Source organism: Aedes aegypti, chromosome 3 (assembly GCF_002204515.2).
Source record: "Aedes aegypti strain LVP_AGWG chromosome 3, AaegL5.0 Primary Assembly, whole genome shotgun sequence".
Classification (NCBI taxonomy): domain Eukaryota; kingdom Metazoa; phylum Arthropoda; class Insecta; order Diptera; family Culicidae; genus Aedes; species Aedes aegypti.
Window position 1 is genome coordinate 408,290,519 of NC_035109.1, and position 9,769 is coordinate 408,300,287.

Below are 9,769 nucleotides of genomic sequence, written 5' to 3' on the forward strand. Positions count from 1 at the left end.
CGATAAAACGACAATCCAGAGGATGGTACAAAAAAAAAAACTTTATCCACAATCCACAACCAACATACTGTTTGACATCATTGCGGCAGGAACTTGAATTGGAGAATGTTAATAATGAACCTGGATTAGATTATATGCAATTTATGAGAAAAAATCGTATTACCTACGAAAGTGTTTTACTTAACACAAACATGATAAACACCATTATATGTGGGGGACAGACCTGGTGTAGTGGTTAGAAAACACACCGCTCTCACGCCGAGGAGCTGGGATCGAATCACATCCACTTACGACTTTAAAAAAAAAAGTTATAGTGACGACTTCTTTCCGACTTCCTTCGAAACTAAAGCCGTTGGTCCTGAGATGAACTAACCTCGGGTTAAAAATATCTTTAATAAAGAAAAAAAACATATGTCTATGAGGGGAAAGACCATTCACCAGAAAACCATTAACCGGAAAGACCATTTACCGGAAAATTATGTCTCTACAATGCACATTGGTCCCAAAGCCATATCTAGGAAGACAAAAATGATTGTGCCTAAACCGTCAATTTTAGATATATGGTGTCTTCGGCAAAGTTTCTCCATATTTTTCAGAGATGTGAAATTAGGGTGGCCCACATGGTTTTTACGAGATCAGCACATAAACTTTTTTGCTGACGCATTTAGGACTACACAATGTTCTACAATGTTTTAGAACAACCGATTTGGAGCAACTTTGCCGAAGAACCCAAATTTCTATCTCCTATGGTTCGCGAGTTATGATTTTTTTAACAAAAAAGTTAGGGTGGCACTGAAAAATCGTTTTTTTTCTTGATAACTTTTTATACGATAATTTCTCGCAAAAACTTTGTTCCGAGCACTTTTAGAACTTTTGATTGCGCAACTTTTTGCCGAAGAAACTTTTGTTCTATCTCTTATGGTTGCAGAGTTATTAGAAATTTTCTTCGAAAAAATTGTTGTTTTCATATGCCGATATCTCCGAAAAGCGCAAACGGATTTTCAATCTTTTGTCGGCATTAGAAAGATTATCTTTTTCTCTATCCTTGGTGAAAAAACTGTGAGGACGTTTTTTGTTTGAAAAGATTGACAAAATTTTGAAAATAATATGTTTTTTAACCGATAATTGTCCATAACTTGAAAAATATTCGAGGCAGCTCTTTGGTACATTCAGCAAAAATGTGCAAAATTGAAAGTTCTGAAAGTGCTTCATACAAAATATTCATAAAAAATCAACGCTTTAAGATATATTCACCATAAACTGAATTTTATATGCTGAAGAAAGCGAACAAAGAGATATTTGCTAGAACAATCGAAATAACTGTATGTAAAGTCATTTAAAATTGAATTATCATGTATTGATATCGATCATAGTAAGCGGAATCTGAGGAGTTGAAAAAAGGAAAATTATTTGCTGAAGCAGTTTTCGAGTGATCAAGACCCACCTTCTGGTTCGTTACCTTAGACAAGTAATTAGGATTTATATCTGTTTCAAATTCAAGATTCATACATTCTTCAACAGGCGAATGCTGCCCTGACTAATTCGATGTGGCAGATTTATTGGATTTGATTGAATTGAATGGGATAAGTTGAATGCCCAGATAGAACAATTACAGATACTTCTATATTTCTATGGGAGGATATCACGAGAAGTAAGGTTTTGGTAATTTGAAGGAATTCTTCAAAGTATACGTTTTGTTATCCTTTAGTGTTGATAATATAATGAACGGGACCGGTATTGAACGCATGACCTTCTGCTTAGTAAGCTGAAGCGGTAGCAACTTATAACCAACCACGGCATAGGTTAGCGGGACAAACATTATGTCGCGAGAAATAACAAGACTTCGTTTATGGATTTATGTTCCTTGGATCACTGTTAACGTTCAACGCGCCGTCATCGTCATCATTGACACTTCAAAAGCAGTTTTTCTGTTCGAAAACAAAAAATATTCGATGAAAATGTGTTCACTGTGTTCCGATTGGAGAATAGAATACAATGAACACATTTTCCTATAAATTTTCTTGATTTTGAACGAAAAAACTGCTTTTGAAAATTCTGAAATCAATGACGGATCCTGCCCCCCTAAAACTGCTTCAGCAACTAACTTTCCCTAACTCCTAAGATTTCGCTTACTGCGATCGATCTTATTTCATTACATATATTTTCAATTTTAAATGATTTTACATACAGTTATTCCGGTTGTTCCAGCAAATATCTCTTTTTTCGCTTTCTTTATCATATAAAATACGGTTTATGGTGAATATATCTTAAACCGTTGATTTTTTATGAATACTTTGTATGAATCACTTTCAGAACTTTCAATTTTGCCCATTTTTGCTGAAGGCACCAAAGAGCTATCTCGAATATTTTGCATGTTATGGACAATTTTCGGTTAAAAAACATATTATTTTCAAAATTTTGTCAATCGTTTCAAACAAAAAACGTCCTTACAGTTTTTTCACCATAAACAGAGCAAAAGATAATCTTTCTAATAATGACAAAAGATTGAAAATCCGTTTGCGCCTTTCAGAGATATCCGCATTTTAAAACAATAATTTTTTCGAAGAAAATTTCTGATAACTCTGTAACCATAAGAGATAGAACAAAAGTTTCTTCGGCAAAAAGTTGCGCAATCAAAAGTTCTAAAAGTGCTCGGAACAAAGTTTTTGCGAGAAATTATCGTAAAAAAAGTTATCAAGAAAAAAACCGATTTTTCAGTGCCACCCTAACTTTTTTGTTAAAAAAAATAGATAAATTTAGATAGAAATTTGGGTTCTTCGGCAAAGTTGCTCCAAATCGATTGTTCTAAAACATTGTAGAACATTGTGTAGTCCTAAATGCGTCAGCAAAAAAGTTTATGTGCTGATCTCGTAAACCATGTGGGCCACCCTAATTTCACATCTCTGAAAAAAATGTCTGAAAAATATGGAGAAACTTTGCCGAAGACACCATATATCTAAAATTGACGGTTTAGGCGCAATCATTTTTGTCTTCCTAGATATGGCTTTGGGACCAATGTGCAATGTCGATTTTTTTCATTACCGTCCTTACAGGTCAGTAACATATTTGACTGAAAAAATATCAGGACTTAAAAATATTTGAAACTAGTGTTTAGAGTGTGGAGTGTAACTATAAAAACATACCCCAAACCGTTCATCCGTTCTTAAGCCATTTCGTGACATACAAACACCACTCCATTTTTACTTATTGATAGATTGAAAAATAGATAGATGACCACCAAAGATAATAGACAGATGAGGTTCTTCCTATAAAATACATAAGCATCAAAGAGGATTCTAAGATATCTTCATACTTAATCATGTCAATATACACCATCTTTTTTGAATTTCATAGATGACAAAAACAAGCTGTTCTTTAAACTTATCTCTGAAAATCGTTTTGGCTGAACTGGCTAAATATGGTCACAACTATGTAGCTTTACTTTTAACATTCGACCATCGGTTCTCCAAGTGTCCAAATGTTAATAAATAAGCAATGATAAGAATTTTCAATACGATTGGTTGTGTTACTTTTCGCCGAGTGTCAATTTACCAAATGTCGTTTGCGCAAACTTCAATGACCCGAATGTAAATTCCCCGGATATCCCTTTTCAAGAATGATCCATGTTGGGTCATCTGATATTCACCCTTCATTATTTGGTTGGCGGTTCTTGCGAGTTACACCGATCTGGGCATTTTTGACAATATGTGTTTAGTCGAAAATGCCGAAATATCTTGAATGCTTATGTACGTTCTAGTTAATGGACGTCGCAATGGCGAAATGAGTCCCCTCTCTCTATTACCAAGGCACTACAGTAATACTTGATATTTTTAGCTTTCCTTAAATCATAAAGCTAAAATGAGAATTGCACTGTTGTATGTCGCATCCCTGGCAAAGTTAGGGATTTTTTATTCTCAATACAATTTCAAAATTGGAATCCAAACTGTAGCTTAGGGCCAACGTTGCGGCAAAGTGAAGCTATTCAGTGGCTATTGTGGCAAGACGTCAGATTTGTCGCTAAATAAGTTCTCCAAGAGAATGATAAAATCGACCCGTTAATTCAGGACGAAGTTGTGAACTCCACAACTCGCGTCAAGACTCCAAGCTGATGGTTGATTCGTCTCTGGGTTACCAACGGTTAGCTAGGGTTACAAGTGTTTTTAATTATTTCATCATAATTTTTTCCTTCTTTTCAACATAGGCTAGTTATACTGGTTTCATAACTATCGACAATAATTTAGCATATGATTTGATAGGAAATTTTACCTTCTTTAAAACATCGGAATTTCTTTGTAGTTATACTGATGCATTACACTTGCTAAAATTTTCATAAGAGATTTTTCCTTCTTTTGAGCATAGGCTATTCTTTCCAGAGAAATTTTTCATAGTTATTGGAATTAAGGCTTATAATACTTTCATAAAGAGTCTTATTCGAAACATATTTTTCAACACAAGGGTAAACTTGAGTAAGGTGTCATTCTCCTCCAAGATAAAGATTGCAACTTGTGAACTATACTCTGCACCGATGCTTGCGTATAGCGGTATACCGAACGACGCAGTGAACACTTACGTCAAAGAAGCTGTTGCTCCGTTGTGAAAAGAAGAAGGCAAACTGAGTACAAACTGCGAAAACTTATTATTTAAACCTACAAGACAGCTATCAGCGCTAGCAGAGAAGTGAACAATTGCTTACATTTAGGATGTTCTTCTTTTAGCACTGACAGATTCTTGAGAGCTAATTATTTTTATGTCAATGGTCATTTATCCTTCTGAATAAGTTCCTTTAAATACTTTACAAATGCATGCTAACTGTAGTTCACTATTGTTTTTAATTTCGGCTAAACGGCATTCGGCCAAATTGGCCACATGGTGTTCGGCCAAACGGCATTTGGCTAAATGGCATTCAGCCAATTGATCCGGAACCGTTAAAATTACTTGTAGAAAATCATAGTTCTGGATACATAATGATGGATTCTCATGTTTCGACATTGAATTCAACATAAATTAATCTTTTTTTTGAATAATAATAAGTGTGTTTCGAACAAAATCGAATGAATGAATAATTAAAATTAGCAAAACGGTTATGGCAATTATAAAGACCGCCACCTTGTGTGTTTGACAGAACATGTGCTAAAATGTTTAATAAAATCTTGTTTTCATTTAATATTACGAAAGAGCATGTTACTGCAACTACTTTAGCATTTTTTCCCGCTCAAATATCGGATAAATCATATTAAAACTTTAATTTAAAAATTGGATCCATAAATGAACCTTGACACTTGAGATCATGTTTGACGTTCGCTTAGTCGACAAAAATACCACAGGGGTTCAACTTTTTAACACCGGGGTTGTTCTTTTCTGACATTTCGGAAGTGACACGGAAAACAAAATACACCCAAAATTTGAGTTTAAACCAAGGGGTGTGACAAAATTTTGAATAAACTTAAAAAATGTTTTTTGGGCTTAAACCATCGGAAACCATTAGAAAATTGAGTAAACATATGTTTTTGACCTAAACTTATGCGTTTGGCACTAAAATTGGAACAGGGCCTTAGGACCCTATTGATGTTTTTCAAACATTTATGCAAAAACTAATACATTTCATAGCATCCTTATGATGGACTAGAAACGTCCGTAGGTAAATAGGGCGTCTGTATCAGAGTGGCTGAGGAATAAAAAATCGCCAAAAAGTAACGCAAGGTCGTTTTTCATATCTGAATACGTCATTTGAAAGGTATTCTATTCTATTTCACGTAAAAAAATAATCTTTGAATCATAAGATCATTGCATATTATAAAAAAATAATTTCCTCCATTATTGGAACATGTTTCAGTAATAGTGGTATTTGCTAACTTGTGTTCCTATAATAGTTCCTATAATTGAGACTCACTATTATAGAAACAACCCACTATTACTGGTGCAAAGCAGCAAAAAATTTAAGGTTTCTAATTGTTTTCTACTATTTCCTTACTGATATCCAAGATTTTTTTTATACAAATTCATATTATTTTAACAAGGGCCATGTTAGAAAAATACACATAAAAATGTAAATTGCCTATAATACGCTTAAAACCGCACTACCACTATTATGGGGACACACACTACCACTGGATCAGCCACCCTAATCTAATAAGATTTTATTTTTGTTTTGTTGAATGAAATGGAAGTTTGAATTTGAATTACAATTTTCACGCTGACTTCCATCAGAAAAATGATTATTTAACTTACTGCAACTCACAAGCGTCTGAGTATGTAACTGATAGCTTTTATAAAGAACAATAAAAATTCGCAATTTCACAATTTCATTGTATGCGAAATTTGGCTCGAAATATCGCGAAATTAATTAAATTTAAAGAATTATTCTGGAATAAATTCAACTTGTTGCTTGTGAAAATGATTTTTTTAATTTGAATTCTAGATTCAAACAATAGAAATAAACATCTTTGTTTGTTTTATTTGAAGCGTCATATTGGTATCTAGCTCGATATCTAGATCTAGATAATCTGTTTATAAAAAAAAAAACAATCTTCTAAATAACTTTGTTTCTTATCCAAAACCGATCTAGGTTTATGAGTTTTCTAAATTTTTAGTTTTTACGACGCTTTAAAAATTTGGAAAATAGTCATTTTGTTCTGAAGCGATATTTTCTGTGTAACGAACGCAAAACCAGTCTTGAAGTTAATTTAATGCCATTGGGCACTTCATATATTGCTGGAAGAAAAATAAAAAATGTACACATTAAACAAGACTCGGGCATGTACCAATTACCAAATAATTTAATTTTCCGAACATTTTTGAAAATACAGAAAAGTTACGGAAGTTGCTTTTATACTTTCCTGATATGCATGCTATGGTCCTATCTATTAGCAAACATAAAATCATTTTTGATTTCCGATCTACAAAAATTTTGAATAAATAAAAATGGAATGATGTTTGTACGTCACGAAGTGGCTTGACAACGGGTCAACCAATTTGAAGGATTCCGACGAGTACGTGGGTAGAAATAGTGTTACACTGAGGCAAAAAAACTTAATAATTTCTTAAGGAATAATTATGATTTGGCGCCACAACATTTATTGTTGGAATTTTTAAGTTTCACTTATGATTTTGGTAAAGAGTTTCATTACTAAATTTCATAAGTCAATCAATGACAATAAACGCAATGATAATTGGTTAAGTAAAATAATCAATTGTGTATAATGTTTGCCTTTCATTTCAGGCATGCTCAAAAATTGACATGTTTTGATAACATGTGATCTGCTTACGATTAACTTGTACCCAACATCGAAAGCGGAGCAGTTCTTTTAGCGATTGTTATGAAAATTATTTCAAGTAGTGGTTCTTAAATTATTCAAAGCTGTCACTTATGAAACTTATGATCCCAATATCGAAATGGTTAAGCGTTCAATGAAACCATAATTTGGCTTATTCATAAGTCATGATTTATGGAAAATCTAAGTATTTTTGCCTCAGTGTAAAAAATCACCGGGAAATTATGAACAAACAGAGTGAAAATAAGACTCATAATCGGCCTACTGGGTGGCTATGCAAAGTTTGCTGGGCTAGTTTAAAAATATTAATCTCAAAGTGCACCCCGTATGAAGACGAGGCTGAATATCAGAGAGTCAAAGCTACTATTGCTACTCATTCAAAGGATGTTTGCGCTGAATTTGTGTGAAATATATTGCCACATGTATGAAACCGCAACAGAGCCAAGAATTGTTCTTGTCATTTGTCGTAATTTTCCATTGTCCACTTTACATTGAAAACAGTAGAATTGTTTTATTATTCTTAACTCATGTCGGACCAAAATGTCACATTCCTTTGCGTTTTGGTCCCTCAATTTATTTTTATCTAATTGTTTTCATGGTTTACCGTTGACCTTTTTTCAATTTTAGCACATATTAATTTAAACGATTAAAACTTTGACTTATCCTAGCATTGATGATTGATGAAGGGCAATTATCTTCATTATAATGTTTTTGTGAATGTTGAGTTTCACAAACGGTTTCACGTTTAACTAGTTATAAATATTTATTTTCAATATTGAAATGTATCAATACACGCAATTTACATGGTTTTAATTATAACATTTTTATTACAAAGTTTATAAACCTAATGTAAATGTAAATTACTCATTGTTCAATCTACATACCTGAACGGATCGATATATACAATGTACATGATTATAATTATTACATTTTTATTACTAAATGTATAAACCTGATGGGATTGAGAATCACATATTGTTCAATCCCTATAGTTGTAAAAACAACAACACAGAAGCGCTTCACATAAATCAAGCCTTTATTTTATTATATCTTTTCATGGATCGATAACTAAAGTATGAAACATGAATTGCATTATTCCTTTCATCATTTCATCATTTGTTTATTAAACAACGTACAACGGCCGTCATTCTGGTAAATTAGACCGCTAATTTATATCCCACCGAAAGTCTACTATTTCCAGCGACTGAATTTGTCTACAGTCAGCCATATGCATAAAACGAGACGCGAGTAAAGACAGGTCCCGTCTCGTTGCACACTTGTTATCTCCAAGTGTACCTTCGGCACTTTCTTTCCTGCCGCTATTGATCTGTGGAGGGAATTCATTGCATTCTCAGCCCAAACAATACCTTACGCAGTTTTGAGCACCTACACACACACATACAACCGCCCTAGCCAGTGGTCTCATTGGTAATTTGCGACCGTACTACGACATAAACCGTACGTGCTTTCATACATGTTAGCATTGGCATAAAACAACTCCACATAAGAGCATACATTTTTGTCATCCTTTATTCTTTCCACAAAGCGTCCCCATTCCCAATAATAATGCCGTTTTTTCTTTCCCCCGTTGTTGTTGTTGTTTCTCTTTTCTCGCACTCGTTGGTGTTCCTTTCCTCTTTCCGCGTGGCTCACGTTCACAAATCAAAGCGCAAAAAAAACGCAAGCCGCGAGATGATGGGGTCGCTCTGCTATCACGCAAAATGCTTCTCACTCACTCATCATTCTCGCGCGCACACGTACAACGCACAACCACACAGATGGCGCAGCTTGTCCATCAAAGGAGCCACTTGAAAAGACGGGAATGGAAACCTCCTATCGCAACGAAAGAGAAAGAACTATGGCTATTTTGTATTTGTAGATGCATCATCCCTCGCATTTTGGCAGCTCCGATTTGAACGTGAGCTTACTTTTTATGTGTAATTTGATTAATTGCCTCACATTTGAAAATAATCACCTTTTCACGGGTAATGTCTGTACTGGATCGCAGAAAATCGGTTGTTCAAGCGTTACGAGCCATCGGCAACGTATCCAATTTTACTCCTCCGCCTTTCCGTCGCACAATTGAGTCACACAATGTACTTTTTCACGTTTCACCGTCCTCAAAAAGTCTTTTCCTTCTTCACGATTTGATTGATTGAGTTGGTCAAAGAATGCCTTGCTACACACAATACACATACAATGGAGTAGGGCGCGAGTGGAGAAGAGATGAGAAAAAAATCCTCTGCGTCGTCGACTGAAATCCGCGACGGGCACCCTCTGGAGATTTTTTACTTTCAACTTTTCATCTTAAATACTGCACTTCGGAATGGAATAACATGCACCACATGATCCTCGCACTTTCCGGCATCGATTTTCAATTAGTTAGTCCGGTTTTGGCGTATATTGACTTGCCTTCGAGCGTACTTAAATTTCCTTCAAACTTACTTTTGCCTTCAAAATGTCCGCCGCGATTTTTCCATTTCTCTCTTGTGTCCCTT

The 9,769-nt window shown here is 34.5% G+C and overlaps 1 protein-coding gene across 9 annotated transcripts in view; it reads right to left on the reverse strand.

Moving 5' to 3' along the window:
- Positions 1-9,769, reverse strand: part of LOC5569142 (ras-interacting protein RIP3) — a 52,265-nt gene extending 42,496 nt beyond the window's left edge. For 4 of the 9 annotated variants that reach the window (XM_021848502.1, XM_021848503.1, XM_021848501.1 and 1 more), the window contains exon 1: positions 9,247-9,769. The gene's annotated coding sequence lies outside the window, so the exon portion shown is untranslated. Of the gene's footprint in view, positions 1-9,230 lie in introns of all 9 variants that reach the window. The other 5 variants (XM_021848505.1, XM_021848504.1, XM_021848499.1 and 2 more) reach the window with 4 other exon arrangements.